Source organism: Nelumbo lutea, chromosome 2, assembly GCF_056320005.1.
Source record: "Nelumbo lutea isolate HS-2025 chromosome 2, American lotus-T2T, whole genome shotgun sequence".
Lineage (NCBI taxonomy): Eukaryota > Viridiplantae > Streptophyta > Magnoliopsida > Proteales > Nelumbonaceae > Nelumbo > Nelumbo lutea.
Genome location: NC_142685.1, coordinates 104,461,391 through 104,481,970, shown reverse-complemented (window position 1 = coordinate 104,481,970; position 20,580 = coordinate 104,461,391). Strand labels below are relative to the sequence as shown.

Below are 20,580 nucleotides of genomic sequence, written 5' to 3'. Positions count from 1 at the left end.
ATCTCGTAAAATCATAACACTTTATTATTATTATTATTATTATTATTTTAATTTTGATAAATGTAGCATTTTATTTCTAACTTTTTGCACATCCCCGATTTGTTAATGGCAACATGCCAATATCCCAATCCTTGAGGTTTTTATGTCTATCCCACTCCTACGTCCTTCCACTATCACTCTTCTAACCCATGTCATTGTCACATGCCCTTCCTTTTATTTCACAGGAAACGAAACTGGAAATTGGAAGCCAGTCAACCGGTTAACCGACTAACTTTAGTTCAATTCCAATTACCGGTTTTCCAAAAACCAATATTACCGGTTTGATTCCCAAAAAAGGCCCACGGTTCGGTTGAACACTCCTAGAGGCCTAGACAATGCCATTGCGAAACTGTCAATACGACCACCTATTAACTGACAGTGTCACGCAACTGACCCTCTCCACTACCGCATCAAAAATCACTACTAACGACGCTATTACCATTCACGCCTTTATGCCAGTACTATTGGAATTGGGGGGGATCTTCTACCCAATCTAGGGGGGTTAGTGTGTTGTGGGTAGAGTTTGTGTGGGCAGGAGAATGGGTCTCAGGCTTCCCACTTTTGCCTCAACTTCGATGTTATTTGCATGCTTCAATAATTTAATAATTTATCTTATTATTTTAGTTAATTAATTTTCTACATATGTAATCATTTTCAAATTTTTTGAAAGTTTGATAATTTATCTTTTATTTATCAATAAAAATTAATCAACAAATTAATTATCTTTTATTTTCCAATTTAACTAATTCAATAATGTTATGAATATGTAATAATTAATTTTTTGAAAGTATACTAACTTTCAACAATTTAATGGAATTTTAATAAATTACTTTTATTTCCTTAAAAATGAATCATAAATTAATCAAAATTAATTATCTTCTTTCTTATAATATAAATTAATCAATAATTATTAAAATTCAACAATTTTATATTATTATTTTTTTAAAATACAATACTTATCTTCTTTTTTCCGATATAAATTCATTAATATTTTTTCTGAAGATGTATTAATTTATCAATATTATTTTGTCAATGAAATAATTTATCTTTTGTTTTAGTAGGAGTCTGTTGAATTAAAAAAAAAATGTAAGAAAGTAGTTTCTCGAAGAGAGAAGGAAGAGTGAAGGAGGAGTTGAAGAAGAGAAGTTGAAAAGAAAAGATAATTAGTCAAAAAACTAAATATCTTTTAATTTTTGATAAATTATTAATTTGTCATAATTAATCAATATTAATTTACAAAAAATTTTTATTAAATTGATAAAATTAATAATTTTCAAGAAATTGTCATAATTAACCAATATTAATTTACCAAAATTAATCTTTTTGGTAAATTAAAATTTTTTATTAATTAAATTTTTGAAAAAATAATTTTGCAGAATTACTAGAACTAATCTACAAACTTTAGTTACCAAATTTAACCAGAATAATATTTCTAAGTTAGTTACGAAATTGAAAAAAAAAAGCTTATAGCTCCATATATATATATATATATATATATATATATATGTATATATATGTATATATATGTATATATATGTATATATATGCATTGTCTTTCCGTGAAGGGTGCAACAGGAAGCATAGGCCCTGGAGAAATCCTTGCTTTGATGTGACCTTCAGGTAGCGGAAAGACAACCTTCCATATAATCCGGCTCTTAAGAGGAGGTCAGCCAAATTAGAAATCTTGTCTCAGCTCAGGTCAATGATTTAATCTATTTTTCATGTGTATTAGTTTAATTCCAACCTTTGGGGTCTGTCCCAGATGAACTGATCCAGCTCAGCTATCAGCTTAGCTATATAATCACCATAATCTTTTATATGAAGACTGTATTTTATATAATACGGGAGAACACTTGAATTTACAGGATCGATTTGTAACCCAAGATGATGTTGTCTTCCCTCAATTAAAAGTGGAAAAAACCTTGGTTTTTGCTGCATTTCTCAGACTTCCTAGCAACATGAGCCAACAACAGAAGTTTGCAAGAGTAGATATGATTGTGAAGGAACTAGGCCTTGAGAGGTTTGTATGAGGTTTCTAATGCAATTAGATCTAAATTTCTCCATTGAAAATTTGTGATGAACACTCATGTTATAAGGTCTAAGATTAATTAGATGAAAATGAGGCTTCAATGTGTATGAAGTGATTTACATGATTACAAGTTATAATGAGTAACTTTGATTGCCCTCTCTTTTTCATCATATATGTCGCCATACAAGAATAGGAGGAGTATTTGTGAAATGAATATCTGGAGGCGAAAGGAAAAGGACTAGTGTTGTTTATGAAATTCTTATGGATCCCTCATTGTTGTTACTTGATGAACCCACTTCAGGCCTTGATTCTACCTCTGCAAATAAGCTCCTTCATATTCTTCAAGGAATTGCTAAGGTAACATTTTCTCTTTTATACTTCCTAGAACTGAAGCTTGCTAGAGAGGAGGATGACTACTCTAATGGTTGCACTCAGTGGATCCATAGGCAGGAAAGACAATTATCATTACAATTCATCAACCTTCAAGTAGAATGTTCCACATGTTCAACAAGATTTTGCTCATATCAGAGGGATGTCCTGTGTATTATGGGAAGGCTAGAGAATCCATGGTGTACTTCTCATCATTGAGGTTTGCACCTCAGATAGCCATGAACCCAGCAGAGTTCTTGCTAGACTTGGCAACTGGGCAAGTTAACGACATAAGTGTCCCAAAAGACTTGGTGACAATTTCTATAATATTTGGTTTTTCATTTCCATTTTATGAGTTACAACAGCAGTGACTAAAGGACATTAATGTTGCTTATCTTGTGATGAAATATCAATCTATCAGTATGTACAATTGATGTACAAAGTATGGGTGGAACCTAAAGAAAAAGCAGAGAACCATGGCATGGAAAAGATACCACGGCACCTTCAGTTAGCTATTCAAGTTAAGGAGTGGACCATGAGTTGGTGGGAGCAGTTCATAATATTATCAAGGAGAACATTTAGAGAGAGATACAGAGGTTACTTTGACAAGCTAAGGTTTGTGCAGTCCCTTGCTTCTTCATGACAATATTCTCTCAGTACTATTGATTGTAGTATAACAAGCCAAGTAGAGAACCTACAAATAATTTAACTGGGTCGTCATCTGTCAAGTCAACGACTAATCTGATCTAATTCTGTACTTAGGGAGCCGGGGAACTCGTTGCTGATGCTGTTTTAAGCATCAAAAGAGCTGGGATGATTGCCTCTTTGGTCCTAATGTTGTTTCTCCTCACTGGAGTATGCCCAGGTACTCAATCATACTTGTATCAGCAACAGTAAATGAACATTTCCTTAACAAAGAAATATAGAAAAACAATGTTCCAGATAAGAAATAAATACCTGGAGTTGACATTTTAGATTTTCACCAGCATTTCATTCAGGCATTTCTTTCTTTCTATTATTTATTTCATTTCTTTCTTTTGTGTATTTTGATGCTTTTTATTTTGGTGAACAGTCACTCAAACCTATCATGTTTTTGGAAATATATGGACTAGGGAGAGGCTACATAAATAATTTAAACCTGAATGAACTATATTCAATTACAACCCTGAATAAGAAGGAAATTAGAAAGGAAATAAATCTCTCTTAATAGGTAAAGCTCCACCTCAGAAAGGCAAAGTCTAGGTACAGCAGAATGGAAGAATAAAATTCATGCTGCTGAACCACGCTGATATAAGGAACCCAGACAACAATTACATTATGCCTTATAAGAGCTATAAATCTAGATCAAGTGCTTATTGAGAGGGTGTTCAACATCTAGGTTAGCTTTCAGTATTTTACTTCTAATAAAACAGGCCCGCACATTCTTCAAAAATAGTGTTTTTTAAGGAAAGAGACATTTGGGAGAAACTAAGGCCATTTGGTAACTTGAATACTTTGCATTATACCAGCTTTTTGTGAGGGAAAACTCTTTTCAATTTTTGAAAGAAATCTTTATCATCTATGAGAAACTTCTCCAATGTGATCGTGTTTAACATTGCTTGTTCCAAGCCTCAAAGGAGGGGGGTTGTGTCAGCCTGTCGGGTTGAGGCTCATTCCAAAAGGTATATAAGGTAGTCTTGCCTTGAGTCTCAACTTTGAGGCTCATTCCGAAAGGTATAAATAACACACTTGCATCACTCTTTGGGGAACTGTTGAGAATGACTAGACAGGGGTGTTTTTGGTTTTGAGGGGTAAACAAGCCTTATACTGACAAGTAGTGATTTTCTTTTTCATGGAGTTATGAAATTCTCAGTTCAATTTGGAGTAAAAACTTCAACTCATATAAGAACAATTGCTAATGCAATTTGCATCATCATCTAGTGAAGTTTTTACTCCAGGTCCAAGGGTATTGCGACACTTGTCCTAGTGAAATCTCAATCATTCTAACCTTTATCAATGACATACTAAAAATGATTGGTTAAGCACCAACTTTTACTTTTGTCACAAAAAACATGTTTGCTCTTCTACTCCGGGAATTAGACTCTTTAGGATGTTGTGGTTCTCAACATGGGATCCCAGTTAACGTAGCTCTATTGATGCCACAAGAAGTTGAATGAAAGCGGAAACCCCACACTTCAGCCCAAGTTTCACAATTTGTTGGTATTTCAAAGGATCTTTAAAGATATGAGACAATGAAAGATACTGATAGTTATAATTATTTATATGGAAGAAATATAGTTAAAATATTAAGTATTAGTATAGATAAACAATGCATTGGTTCAGCGGAGTGCTAAAACTTTCACAGGATTTTGGCAAAGGCTAAAATTAGATATCTAATTCAGGACTTCATATTCAAAGTTTAATCAAGATCAGGATTCTGCATTCGCAAAATTTACCTCGGGCCTGGTGGTGCTGACACCTCCAATTGCAAAGCTGGAGCTTGGATTCAGAGGTGACAAGCATCTTTGGCCGTGAGATGCATTATGTTACTTGGCAAATGCATCATACAAGAAATAAGGCTTTAAAACACATCCACTCCAATTGTTTGTAGTAAAATCAAACTAAAACAATCAGCATTTAAGGTAAAGAATTAAAAAATTATTGAGTGGAGTAAAGTTCTCCACTCACTAAAACATTTTCTTATATAAAACTGCAACTCCAACGACAACCACACATGAAACAGTGATTACAGTTTTCACCATCGTCTTCCTCATCTTTTTTATCTCTTCGAGTATTTCTCTCGTCAAATCCTTTTGGGAACCGAAAGGATGAAGGGAACTGATGTTGTTGTTGGGGAATAGGAATGATCTATTAAAAACGGTGAGAAATCACCGAAAATTTGATGAAAACAAAATAAATTTCACAGTTGAAGAGGTTTTCCCCTTGATTTGTTCTACTTCAGAGAGAGATTGAAGACGACCTGAAAGTGATGCTGGTCAGGGAAAAGGAAGAAAGCAAGTGAAGGGAGAAGAAAAGGGAAGAAAGAAGAAGAAGATAGAGAGAGGGAGAAAAGAAGAGAGAGAGAGAGAGAGGAAAGAGGGGCCAAAAAAGGATTGAAACGATTGCCGCCGCTGCTTCAGCATCCAGAGGTAGAAGAAGGTGAACAGTGCCTCTCTTCGAATTGGAAAAAAATGGAAGAAGAAGAAAAAGGAGGAGAGAGCGAGAGAGAGAAGAGATCGATGGCTGGTGATATTGCAGCCGCCGCTCAGGTACTGTTTGAACAAGAGAGACGATGGACAGTGTATCCGTTGGATTTCTAGAGGGGGCGATGGCAGCTTCGTAATTTTTAGGGGATCCAAGGGTTTTTTTTTTGATAATTTCACAGTATCGGATTCTTGGGTAAAAGTCGGTCCAGAGGGTTCAAACCAGGTCCAATAATGAGGGGTTTGGGTTAAAAGTTAAAATGTAGAGGTTCGAGGTGCGTCCGACCGCATTGAGGGTTTTGTGTGTACGAGCTAGTGTGATTGGCTGAAACGGAATATTTTGAGTGAATGGGTAAATTGAGGAACTTTTGACTAAAAATTGGAAGAATGAGGTTTTGGACATTTTGAGTTAATTGAAAATATCGGATTGGTCCAACTTGACCCAGATTTGGTAGATTTGGAAGAGTAGTGGTTCATTCAATCTAGAGCCTTAAAATGGATCCTAGGTGTGATAAATGGACGAAAAAATGTATTTTGGGCTGAAATTTTATAGGTCAGTATTTTAGAGTATCTAAGATTTGGTGGTAATGTCTGATCAATTTAGGAGTGTCGAAATGGTGGGAATTTAAGCCATTTATAAGATTCAAAACGGAATTTTGGTTTGATGAAAGAGTAAACGAGGGAATCTTCAATTAAAGCTTTGTGGGCAGGTGTTTTGGTGCATCTACATTTTAATGGTATGGTTTGATCAGTTTGTATGTGTTAAGATTGAGGGGATCTGGGTTATGAGGGTTTAGGCTGATAAGAGGGCTTGGAATAGAATCCTTGTTTGATGAGAGAGTAAATGAAGGAATCTTGATCTGAAATTTGTGGATAGGTACTTTAGGTTTTCTAGGATTTAATGGTGGCGTCTGATCTGAGAATTGAGGTGCAAATGGGTGTTGATTGGGGTTATCAGATTGGTATGAAAAAGATTTAATGGTGCATCTAAGGGTTTTTGAGTTGAAATTTGGGTTCTTTGGGTTTTTCGATGAGTGACCGGAAGAGTTTGATCGGGTGTTCAAGGTGAATCAGAGGGCTCAGGGGGTGGGCTGCGTTGGTTCAAAAACCATGTATAACGTCGGTTCAAAAATCAGGTGTTAATAACGGCAGTTCAAAAACCTTGTATAAAACCGTTAAACTAATTTTAAATGCATTTCAGTCGGTTTAATCGTTTAACCAAACTAAAATCATTCTTTCTTGAGGGAACTCCTTCATGTCTCCTATGTGCTCACTAATATTCCACCATGGCCTACTGTATTCTTTAGATCAGTGAAGGAAAGGGGGGAAAAGGTAAATGAAGAAGAGAAATGGAGTGGATTATGGCAATTAGACTTGTTCATTGGCCGCGTCAGACTGGGTCCGGGCCAGGCTTTGCCTTTATATTAGAAGAATATACTCAGGCCTGAGCCCAAGCCCGGCTCAACCCACAAGCCTAGGTCTTGAGCCCGAGCATGGCACTTATATAAAGCCTGAAGCCCGAGCCTGGACAAAAAATTAGAAAAAGATTTTTTCTTTTTTATTCAATAAAAAACTATTTTATTTATATAAAAAGATCTCAAAACCTAAAAAACAATGAAAGATTTTACTATTACTTGAAAAAAATAAAGAAAAAATATGTTATATATATTTGTTTATTATATAGAATATATTCTTATTATATAATATATTATCATGTCGGGCTTGGGCTCGGGCTATCCTTTTTTGAGAAATCCTGAACCCGGCCCAAAGAAAGGTCAGACCCAATGTTTTAGACTCGAGCCTGTAGGCCTGAAATCTTGTCCAAGATTAACTTAAATCGAGCTCGGCCAAGCCGGTCCATTAATAGGTCTAATGGCAATAACAAAAGGAGAGGATGATAATGAACAAAATAAGAAAGGAGAAAAGGGAAAGATATGACATGGAAAGAAAGAAAACTATTATGTAGAAATTGAAAAAGAAAAGAACGAAAATAGAGAGACCGGTTGCAACTATCTAACTGACCTAAGGTGGAGATAAGAAGAAGATGATGAAAGGGGTGGGAAAGAGGAGAAGATGAAATGAAATGAAATGAAATAAAATAACAATGGAGAGAGGAAAGAAGAAAAAATAATAGAAAATGTTGTTACTTGAGAGTGTCAATCTAATTATTGCTCCTTAGCCATTTTATGTTATTTTAAATGATTTTCTATAATTATTAATTGATACAAGTAAAATAATATTTTTAATAGTTAATAAACTATATATAATTTTTTAATTATTACATATTTTTGTTATTTGGAAGCTTTAATACCTCCACATTATTTAACCTATTTTTCATTATTTCAGTAATGTTTAAAAATTTTAAATTATTTATATTTTATATTCTTATCATCAAGGATTATTAAACCTATTATAATTATTTTTGTGATTTTGATAAAGTTTTTTAAAGCTATTACATAATTTCGTTATTCAATTTACTTTTTATATTTTTTAATAATATTTAAACCATGATTTCCTTATTGAAGTTTTTTGTTTAAGAAATTTTTTAAATTTAATACATAACTTTGTTATTTTAGATATTGAAAATTTAGTTATGTAAAATATTTTGTTATTTAAAATTTAAATAATATTTTATTGAAATTTGTAAAAGAATATTTAGTTGTGAAATTGAATAATCTCTAAATTATAATTTATATTGTAATTATGCAATTTTGTTATGAATTTTATAAAAATATAAAATTATTAATAATCTGAACATTATTAAATATATTATAATTATTTTTTTGTCTTTAATAAATATTTTAAAGTTATTACATAACTTCATTATAGTATTTAAGTATTTATTAAAATTTTTCAATTCAAACTTTGTTAAGTGAAAGGTAAATAATAGAATACTAGACAATTGTTTTATATATTAACTTTTTAAATAATTAATAATTCTTTATACTTTATATATTATTTTTCACATTTTTTGTAATAAAAATAACAGTAATTAATTTCAACTAAGGTCACTCATCAAATCGATGAAACCAACCAACCCGAAAAGGGACGGGTAAGCTAAGCCAAACGAACTCTAAGAATTAAATGGACCCCATGTCTTTGTTTGTGTGCAAGCCCAAAGCTTATCCAAGCCCATTTTAACCTCGACTTGTCCCATATTTTTTTGCATGTATTACATTTTATTTTATTTAAAAATGAAATAATTAGATTTTTATTATTGATGTCATAGGCCAAACTCATTACTCATTAGGTCTAAAATAACCATAAGCCTAGCCTGGGCATGTGTAGGTCTAAGATTGGGCTTGCAATGTAGGCCCGAGGTGTGGGTTGGGTTTGGCTTGGGCTTAGGTTAATGCACTTACCATTAGTACTAAAATCAGCCCAACCTAGCCCGACCCATTATCACCCCTAATGGCATAGAATGGTTTGAACCATTTGACTTGAATGGTTGAACCTGTGACATGCAAGCCAGTGGCAAAAGTGGGTTAGTCTCTGAATCAGTTTTTAAAACATTGATCGATATAACTCAAGTTGTCCAGTTTCACTAATGGTCGATTCGTTTCAAGTGACCAACTCCCCAGCTCGACCAAGTCAGTTTGGTTGGCCAAATAATTATAACCAAATCAAACTAACGAGTGAACTCTTTTAATTTCAAATAAATTAGTAGTATAATCAATAATTATTGAAAATTTGTAGATAAAATACATAGTTAGTAAAAATAAATTTATAATGAAAATACAATAAATAACTAATAAAAATATATTAAATACAATAATTACAACAATACAATAAATACTAAAAATGTATTAAATTAGATAATAAATAGTGTAATATTCGATAATAGTTTAATATCTATTAAATATTAATTAATTATAAAGAAAATACATAATTACTAAAAATAAATTTCTAACAATGATACAGTAAATCCAATAAGTACAATAAGTTAAAGTTAAAAATAAATAAATAACAACAATTTAGTATTCAATAATTATTGAGAACTTTCTATTAAATAAGAAAACAAAAATAGATTTATACATAATTATTGAAAATACAATAAATAATATTTTTAGTACATATGAATATATAATAGATATTGCTAAAGATTTTATAATTATTATTCATAAAAGTTATTTTACAGAATTATTAATTGATATAAGTGAAATAACATTACTATTATTAGTTCATTATTAATTGTAATTACTATTCTATTTTTAATATCTTTTAAAATTATTTTTTGAAATTTATTACATAAATTTGTTATTTGGAAGATTCAATATCTCTAAGTTATTCAATCCATTTTCATTATTTCAATAATATTTAAAATTTTAATTTACTTATATTTTATATTCTCATTGCTGAATATTATTAAATCTATTATAATTAATGTTGTGTTCAAGGTTCCAAGTATCTGAAATGCTATGCGTATTGGAAAGGCAAATTTAAGAGACATCGGGATACACCTTGGATACGCATGGATACGGACGAAAAATTAATATACGCATGAAAACACATGGAAATGCTATTAATACTCTAATAAATCATAAATAAACATTAATGTAACTAAATATTATAATCAATAAATGGGATGTCGGGAACGAAAACATACTATCTAATTGTGAACATTATAGATCAAGTAATTATTTTTCATGTCTTATTATTTTTTTTAAAACTACATAATTTTTTTATTCAAATAATTATTTTGCATGTTTTATTCTAAACATTAAATTTAAATTAAGAAAAGTAAAGATGTAACAAAAAAATGAATGGACTTATGGACATAATAGGTGAAATAATTATTTTGCATATTTTATTCTAAATAAATAAATAAATAAATATCAATGTTTTAAAACATGGGGGCGTTCCACTACCTAGAGGCATGAAGCATAGATCAAAATGCAAGAGGTGTAAGCCTCTTCGAACACAAAGAGGTCTTTAATAAAATTTTTTTATAATAAGAAAAATAAAAATGCATAACAGTTGTTAAAACAGGGGGTCTTGTCGAAGCGGAGGCGAGCGAGCGAAGTGGAGCGGGACCCCCCTAACTCAAAAAAATAAATTGGGCTACATCGAAAAGGGGGATTGGGAGCTCGAGGGCGAAGCCCCCCAACCGAAGGGACATGGGCAAACCACTTTCTTTCTCCTTATCTTTTCTAACATTGGCCTAAAATGTAAAAGAAATTTGAAAAAACCTATTTATTTTCACTCCTTTTTTCACAACCTTGAAAAACTTATTAAATCTTACAAATTTATAGATCATTTGACAATTTTTTACAAGATTTGAGTATTTAAAAGGCTAAAAAGCTTTTTGAAGGGTTTGGGAAAGAAAGAGGGCTTCTGAAATGGGTTTAAAAGCCCTCTTTCGAAGGGAGTTTTATTTGCGATTCCGCCACAGTAAAATCGTACTGTATCGGTCGATCAGTAGCGTATCGACCGATACGATGCCGAAACGCATCGATACTAAGTGATATGGGCATGATACAGCACGTGGCAGTATCTCTAAGACAAAACTATTTATAATTTATGGCCACTTTTTATAATTCATTTATCCAAAAATTAATTAAGGTATTAAGTGGGTAGTTTCTGAACAGTTATAATTCATGGTTTCAACACCGTATTAGTTTTTAAATAGTTATAAGTGAGCAATGTCTGATGTGAGAGTAAAGGACATATATGCCCATTTTATACCCATTGTTTGCTTAGCCAAAAGAGTAAAAATGTCTAATGAAAAATCTAGAAAGAAGGGTGGGGGAGAGGATAAATTGGGAATAGAGATAATTTCGTAAATGAACTAGAATAAGAGATAATTTAAGAGAAAATAGGGATAGTGGTGTTGTATGGTTAGAGATCAGAAAAACCAATCTCCCTTTCTTTATCCATTAGTTGTTTGGGAAAATGGCATGGAATAAAATAAAATAAAAAATTTTAAAAATGAGAAAAAAAGATAGACTTCCTTAGTGTGTGTGTATGTGTGTGTGTAATGAGACGATAAGCGGGGATGGGGAATTTTCATATAATGAGATGATAATTTTTATATTAGGTCTGTCTAAGTAGGGATGAGGAATTTTCATGATGTTTTTATGAGGTATTAAATGACCTACACCATTTGATATGAATAAGGCGTACAATAGTTACACTAGTGGCAATAAAAATGGAGTGATATATAAAGTTCTAGCTTTATTCTCAAAGAGTTTGGGACTAAAAAGTATGAAATTTCACAATTCTTATCTTATTGCCAATGGAGTTGGCCAAAATGCAAAGAACATTTGTGCCTAGTGGACTACTTTGTTGAGAAATTTAACTACATTACCACTACATTAGTTGTGGGATAAAACTTTGAATCACAACGCTCAATGTATTAATTTTTATTACTTTACTTTTATGATTTATCTTATTTAAATTTTTAAAGTTTAATTTATACAATGTATTCAGAAGGTGGAGAGAGAGAGAAAGGGTTAGATAGTCCATTGGGGATGTGAGGTAGTATTTAATAGATTCTTTAGGAAAAATTATGTGGAGGCGATAGTTTAAGAGGAATTTTAGGAAAGGGTAGGTTTTAGGAGTGATTCAATGAGATGACATAATTAATTAGGGAATTAAAAATATTAAAATGAAAAAATGAAAAAAAATACAATGAGGATTTGGAGTCTAATGTGGATTAAACTTAAAGGGGATAACTTGATTGGTCGAAGCATGTCCAATACAATGTCTTTCAGGTATCATAACTTTTGGATAAATAGATATATAAATAAATTTATTTTTGTATGGTACCATGATGATTATATGTGTTTGGGGATGGGGAACAAAGATCTATATTGAGAATGACACTTATTATTAAAAATCCATACATCGGCTTTGGTTTTTCTTTACCTCTCTCTAGTGATTGAATGCCTATAATGACTCTCAGCTTTTTGTTTCCTTCTTATTTCCTATTAAACCAAATATATCTTAAATTGCATCAAGAAGATTAATTGCTTCATATTCATGACATGAATAATGAATTATCTAAGTTTAGAACAAAAAAGTCTAGATGTAGAATTGCAAATGATATATTAGTTTAGAATAATAACAAAAGCACATTAAAATATTCATTATAAAATTTGCAATTCATACATATAAATGAATCTTAAAAAGGAAAAATAGTAATAATAGAACAATGAAATGTTGTTGGAAAAGAAAAATGGGATGGGTCCAAAGTCTTTGGCCTTACCAACAATGAACGAACATGAGAGAAGAGAGTTCAGTCATGGTGAGAAATTTCAATGATTCCCTACCTTTGGTGTTAATGCTTGACGCATGCCTCATTTGAGTCTTGGAGAGAGAGAGAGAGAGAGAGAGATCCAAAAAGTGAGGTCTGTCTATTTACTTCATATATAATATTTATTGATTGTTTACAATGGATAGGTGCTGAGAAAACGGAACTAAATAACAAACTGAATACATTTGAAATGAGAGATTCAAAATTTTGGTCCTTAATGGTCGGTGTTTTTGAATGAGTTAGAAGTAACGGAAGGGGAATGGGTTCAAGATCTTATTACCAATAGATTTGATAATTTTGTAAAATTATTATTTTATCAATTATGGTAATTTTAGAGAAACTTAGTATAATACAATTTTGTTAGCTTACAAAATTAATATTGGTGAATTTTTGCAATTAGTTTTGATTATTTTGGTAAGTAATTGTGGTAAACTATTTCTGTTCAATTTCATAATTAATTTAGATATACTATTTTTGGTAAATTTGGTAACTAATGTTTGTAGATTGGTTTTGGTAATTTTGTAAAATTCATTTGCCAAAAAAATTAATTAATACAAATTTTGTAATTTACCAAAAAGATTAATTTTCAGTAAATTAATATTGGTTAACTATGAAAAGTTAACAATTTATCAAAAGTTATTAATATTTGAAAATAAAATATAATTAATTTGTCAACCAATTTATTGAATAATTTAATTTGAAAAATAAAATATCAGTAATTGAATTGACAAAAAATATTTAAAATTATTACATTTTTAGAAAAATATTGAAATAATTGTTGAAAAAAATTATTTCATTTTCAGAAAAATCTTGATAAAGTATTACATTTTTAGGAAATAATTGATTAATTTATATTATAAATATTAAAAGCTAAAGAATTTTGATCAATTTTTATTGGAAAATAAAGGATAAGTTATTATTATTTCAGAAAATTATTGAAAACAAAATATTGATAAATTATTACATGTTCAGAAAAATTATTAATTAATTTATATTGGAAAATAAAAGATAAATTATTATAATATGAAAAATAATTATAGAGTGATCACAAAGCTTATTGGCCGTGACTACAATAACTGAACAGTGCTTATAATTCTCGTGGCTACCCCTAATTGGACTAGACTTGGACCTTAATTTTTGTTGGACTAAACCCAGAGCTTAGACGCCAATCCCAAGTCACAGATGGACCCCTTTTGTGATAAGAAATATAATTTTATAAAACTGATTTGCTTATAAAAATTATATTTTTATAAAAACATAATTCTATTGATTTAAACATTATCATAATTAAGAAGATGTAAATAGGGATAGTTTTTGAAGCCCACATACAATTTTAAGATCCAAAGCTAGACCTATAGCCATGATCGATTCTTGGGTCGAACGGTCCAACCATCTAGTTTAAAGCCTATAAATGCTTTTAAGGTCCAAAACCAAACCCAGAGCCATGATCGAATCCTGGGTCAAACGATCCGATCATCCAATCCAAAGCCTACATATGGTTTTAAGGATCAAAACCAAACCCAGATCCATGAGCATTCATGGGTCAAATGGTCTAACTGTCTAGTCTAAAACCCACATACGATTTTAAGATCCAAAACCAAACCCAAGCATAAAAAATTCCTAGATCAAATGGACTGACCATCCAATCTAAAGCCAATATACAATTTTAATGTCCAAATAGAAGTAACTTCAAATAGTTGGGCAAGCAATGGATGTAACACAAAAAGATTGGGTAAGATTTGTAGATGGACCCTTTTACTTGGAACGTTGTATTTTGATTTATCTATAGTACAACTAGGAATGGCAATGGGTGAGGCAGGTTGGTGTTTTGATTGCCCCATACCCAATCCTAATTTCAAATTCACTGCTCCATCCTCGCCCTGATGGCTAAAAATCCTAATCTCGATGAGAGAGTACGAAGGATCTCGTAAAATCATAACACTTTATTTTATTATTATTATTATTATTATTTTAATTTTGATAAATGTAGCATCTTATTTCTAACTTTTTGCACATCCCCGATTTGTTAATGGCAACATGCCAATATCCCAATCCTTGAGGTTTTTATGTCTATCCTACTCCTATGTCCTTCCACTATCACTCTACCAACCCATGTCCTTGTCACATGCCCTTCCTTTTATTTCTCATGAAACGAAACTGGAAACTGAAACCAGTCAACCGGTTAACCGACTAACTTCAGTTCAATTCCAATTACCGGTTTTCCAAAAACCAATATTATTGGTTTGATTCCCAAAAAAGGCCCACGGTTCGGTTGAACACTCCTAGAGGCCTAGACAATGCCACTGCGAAACTGTCAATACGACCACCTATTAACTAACAGTGTCACGCAACTGACCCTCTCCACTACCGCATCAAAAATCACAACTGACGACGCTATTACCATTCACGCCTTTATGCCAGTACTATTGGAATTGGGGGGGATCTTCTACCCAATCTAGGGGGTTAGTGTGTTGTGGGTAGAGTTTGTGTGGGCAGGAGAATGGGTCTCAGGCTTTCCACTTTTGCCTCAATATCGATGTTATTTGCATGCTTCAATAATTTAATAATTTATCTTATTATTTTAGTTAATTAATTTTCTATATATGTAATCATTTTCAAATTTTTTGAAAGTTTGATAATTTATCTTTTATTTATCAATAAAAAATAATCAACAAATTAATTATCTTTTATTTTCCGATTTAACTAATTCAATAATGTTATGAATATGTAATAATTAACTTTTTGAAAGTATACTAACTTTCAACAATTTAATGGAAATTTAATAAATTACTTTTATTTCGTTAAAAATGAATCATAAATTAATCAAAATTAATTATATTCTTTCTTATAATATAAATTAACCAATAATTTTAAAAAATTCAACAATTTTATATAATTCTTTTTTTAAAATACAATAACTTATCTTCTTTTTTCTGATATAAATTCATTAATATTTTTTCTGAAGATGTATTAATTTATCAATATTATTTTGTCAATGAAATAATTTATCTTTTGTTTAAGTAGGAATCTGTTGAATTAAAAAAAAATATGAAAGAAAATAGTTTCTTGAAGAGAGAAGGAAGAGTGAAGGAGTTGAAGAAGAGAAGTTGAACAGAAAAGTTAATTAGTCAAAAAACTAATTATCTTTTAATTTTTGATAAATTATTAATTTGTCATAATTAATCAATATTAATTTACAGAAAATAATTTTTATTAAATTGATAAAATTAATAATTTTCAATAAATTGTCATAGTTAACCAATATTAATTTACCAAAATTAATCTTTTTGGTAAATTGCAATTTTTTATTAATTAAATTTTTGATAAATTAATTTTGCAGAATTACTAGAACTAATCTACAAACTTTAGTTACCAAATTTACCCAGAATAATGTTTCTAAGTTAGTTACGAAATTAAAAAAAAAAAGCTTATAGCTCCCATATATATATATATATATATATATATATGCATTGTGTGTCCAATTACATGTTTACGCATAAAAATAACATGTTTTAGTGGGTTTTTTTGAAAAAAAAAAACATATTATAATCAATAAATGGGAAGTCGGGAAGAAAACATACTATCTAATTGTGGACATTATAGATCAAGTAATTTTTTTTCATGTTTTATTCTATTTTTTTTAAAAACTAAACAATTATTTATTTTTATTCAAATAATTATTTTGCATGTTTTATTATAAAAATTAAATTAAAATTAAGAAAAGTAAAGATGTAACAAAAAAATGAATGGATTTATAGACATAATAGGTGAAATAATTATTTTGCATATTTTATTCTAAAAATTAAAAAAAAAATAAATATCAATGTTTTAAAACATGGGGGCATTCCACTACCTAGAGACATGAAGCATAGTTCAAAATGCAAGAGGCGTAAGCCTCTTCGAACACAAGGAGGTCTTTAATAAAAATCTTTTATAATAAGAAAAATAAAAATGCATAACAGTTGTAAAAATGGGGGGTCTTGTCGAAGCGGAGGCGAGTGAGCGAAGTGGAGCGGGACCCCCTTAACTAAAAAAAATAAATTGGGCTACATTGAAAAAAGGGATTGGGGGCTGGAGGGCGAAGCCCCCCAACCGAAGGGACAGGGGCAAACCACTTTCTTTCTCCTTATCTTTTCTAACATTGGCTTAAAATGTAAAAGAAATTTGAAAAAATATATTTATTTTCACTCCTTTTTTCACAACCTTGAAAAACTTATTAAATCTTACAAATTTATAGATCCTTTGACAAATTTTTACAAGATTTGAGTATTTAGAAAGGCTAAAAACCTTTTTGAAGGGTTTGGGAAAGAAAGAGGGCTTCTGAAATGGGTTTAAAAGCCCTCTTTCGAAGGGAGATTTATTTGCGATTCCACCATAGTAAAATTGTACTATATCAGTCGATCGGTAGCGTATCGACCGATACGGTGCCGAAACGCACCGATACTCAACGATATGGGCATGATACAGCACGTGGCAGTATCTCTAAGACAAAACTATTTATAATTTATGGCCACTTTTTGTAATTCATTTATCCAAAAATTAATTAAGGTATTAAGTGGGTAGTTTCTGAACAGTTATAATTCATGGTTTCAACACGGTATTAATTTTTTAATAGTTATAAGTGGGCAATGTCTGAAGTGAGAGTAAAGGACATATATGCCCCTTTTATACCCATTGTTTGCTTAGCTAAAAGGGTAAAAATGTCTAATGAAAAATCTATAAAGAAGGGTGGGGGAGAGGATAAATAGGGAATAGAGATAATTTCATAAATAAACTAGAATAAGAGATAATTTAAGAGAAAATAGGGATAGTGGTGTTGTATCGTTAGAGATCAGAAAAACAAATCTCCCTTTCTTTATCCATTAGTTGTTTGGAAAAATGGCATGGAATAAAATAAAATAAAAAATTTTTAAAATGAGAAAAAAAGATATACTTCCTTAGTGTGTGTGTGTGTGTGTAATGAGACGATAAGCGGGGATGGGGAATTTTCATATAAATAGATGATAATTTTTATATTAGGTCTGTCTAAGTAGGGATGGGGAATTTTCATGATGTTTTTATGAGGTATTAAATGACCTACACCATTTGATATGAATAGGACGTACAGTAGTTACACTAGTGGCAATAAAAATGGAGTGATATATAAAGTTCTAGCTTTATTCTCAAAGAGTTTGGGACTAAAAAGTATGAAATCTCACAATTCTTATCTTATTGCCAATGGAGTTGGCCAAAATGCAAAGAACATTTGTGCCTAGTGGACTATTTTGTTGAGAAATTTAACTACATTACCACTACATTAGTTGTGGGCTAAAATTTTGAATCACAACCCTCAATGTATTAATTTTTATTACTTTACTTTTATGATTTATCTTATTTAAATTTTTAAAGTTTAATTTATACAATGTATTCAGAAGGTGGAGAGAGAGAGAAAGGGTTAGATAGTCCATTGGGGATGTGAGATAGTATTTAAGAGATGCTTTGGGAAAAATTACATGGAGGAGATAGTTTAAGAGGAATTTTAGGAAATGGCAGGTTTTAGGAGTGATTCAATGAGATAACATAATTAATTAGGGAATTAAAAATATTAAAATGAAAAAATGAAAAAAAAATACAATGAGGATTTGGAGTCTAATGTGGATTAAACTTAAAGGGGATAACTTGATTGGTAGAAGCCTGTCCAATACAATGTCTTTTAGGTATCATAAGTTTTGGATAAATAGATATATAGATAAATTTATTTGTGTGGTACCATGATGATTATGTGTGTTTGGGGATGGGGAACAAAGATCTATATTGAGAATGACACACTTATTATTAAAAATCCATACATCGGCTTTTGTTTTTCTTTACCTCTCTCTAGTGATTGAATGCCTATAATGACTCTCAGCTTTCTGTTTCCTTCTTATTTCCTATCAAACCAAATATATCTTAAATTGCATTAAGAAGATTAATTGCTTCATATTCATGACATGAATAATGAATTATCTAAATTTATAACAAAAAAGTCTAGATGTAGAGTTGCAAATGATATATTAGTTTAGAATAATAACAAAAGCACATTAAAATATTCATTATAAAATTTGCAATTCATACATATAAATAAATCTTAAAAAGGAAAAATAGTAACAATAGAACAATGAAATGTAGTTGGAAAAGAAAAATGGGATGGGTCCATAGTCTTTGGCCTTACCTACAATGAACGAATATGAGAGGGGAGTTCAGTCGTGAAAAATTTCAATGATTCCTCTACCTTTGGTGTTTAGGCTTGACGCATGCCTCAATTCAGTCTTGGAGAGAGAGAGAGAGAGAGAGGGAGAGAGAGAGAGAGAGAGAGAGAGAGAGAGATCCAAACAGTGAGGTCTGTCTATTTACTTCATATATAATATTTGTTGTCTGTTTACAATGAATAGGTGCTAAGAAAATGGAACTAAATAACAAACTAAATACACTTGAAATGAGAGATTCAAAATTTTGGTCCTTAATGGTCGGTGTTTTTGAACGGGTTAGAAGTAACGGAAGGGGAATGGGTTCAAGATCTTATTACCAATAAATTTGATAATTTTGTACAATTATTATTTTATCAATTATGGTAATTTTAGAGAAATTTAGTATAACACATTTTTATTAACTTACAAAATTAATGTTGGTGAATTTGGACAAATTAGTTTTGATAATTTTGGTAAGTAATTGTGGTAAACTATTTCTGTTCAATTTCGTAATTAATTTAGATATACTATTTTTGGTAAAATTGGTAACTAATGTTTGTAGATTGGTTTTGGTAATTTTGTAAAATTCATTTGCCAAAAATATTAATTAATAAAAATTTTGTAATTTACCAAAAAGATTAATTTTCAGTAAAATAATATTGGTTAACTATGAAAAGTTAATAATTTATTGAAAGTTATTAATTTTTGAAAATAAAATTAAACTAATTTGTGAACAAATTTATTGAATAATTTATATTGAAAATTAAAATATCAATAATTGAATTGACAAAAAATATTTAAAATTATTGCAATAATTGTTGAAAAAAATATTATTTCATTTTCAGAAAATTCTTGATAAAGTATTACATTTTCCGGAAATCATTGATTAATTTATATTAGAAATATTAAAAGCTAAAGAATTTTGATCAATTTTTATTGTAAAATAAAGTATAACTTATTCTTAGTTCAGAAAATTTTTGAAAACAAAATATTGATAAATTATTACATGTTCAGAAAAATTATTAATTAATTTATATTGGAAAATAAAAGATAAATTATTATAATATGAAAAATAATTATAGAGTGATCGCAAAGCTTACTGGTCGTGACTACAATAACTGAACAGTGCTTATAATTCTCGTGGCTACCCCTAATTGGACTAGACTCGGACCTTAATTTTTGTTGGACTAGACCCAGAGCTTAGATGCCAATCCCATGTCACAGATGGACCCCTTTTGTGATAAGAAACATAATTTTATAAAACAAATTTGCATATAAAATTATATTTTTATAAAAACATAATTTTATTGATTTAAACATTATCATAATTAAGAAGATGTAAATAGGGATAGTTTTTGAAGCCCACATACGATTTTAAGATCCAAAGCTAGACCTATATCCATGATCGATTCTTGGGTCGAACGGTCCAACCATCTAGTTTAAAGCCTATAAATGCTTTTAAGGTCCAAAACCAAACCCAGAGCCATGATCGAATCCTGG

At 30.4% G+C, this 20,580-nt stretch overlaps 1 long non-coding RNA gene across 1 annotated transcript in view; it reads right to left on the bottom strand.

Moving 5' to 3' along the window:
• The window catches only part of LOC148872479 (uncharacterized), a 34,848-nt gene extending 15,622 nt beyond the window's left edge, over positions 1–19,226 (bottom strand). Inside the window, exon 1 of the long non-coding RNA XR_016107878.1 lies at positions 19,065–19,226. This is a non-coding gene — a long non-coding RNA (uncharacterized LOC148872479). The remainder of the gene's footprint in view (positions 1–19,064) is intronic.
• Positions 19,227–20,580: the final 1,354 nt, after the last annotated feature.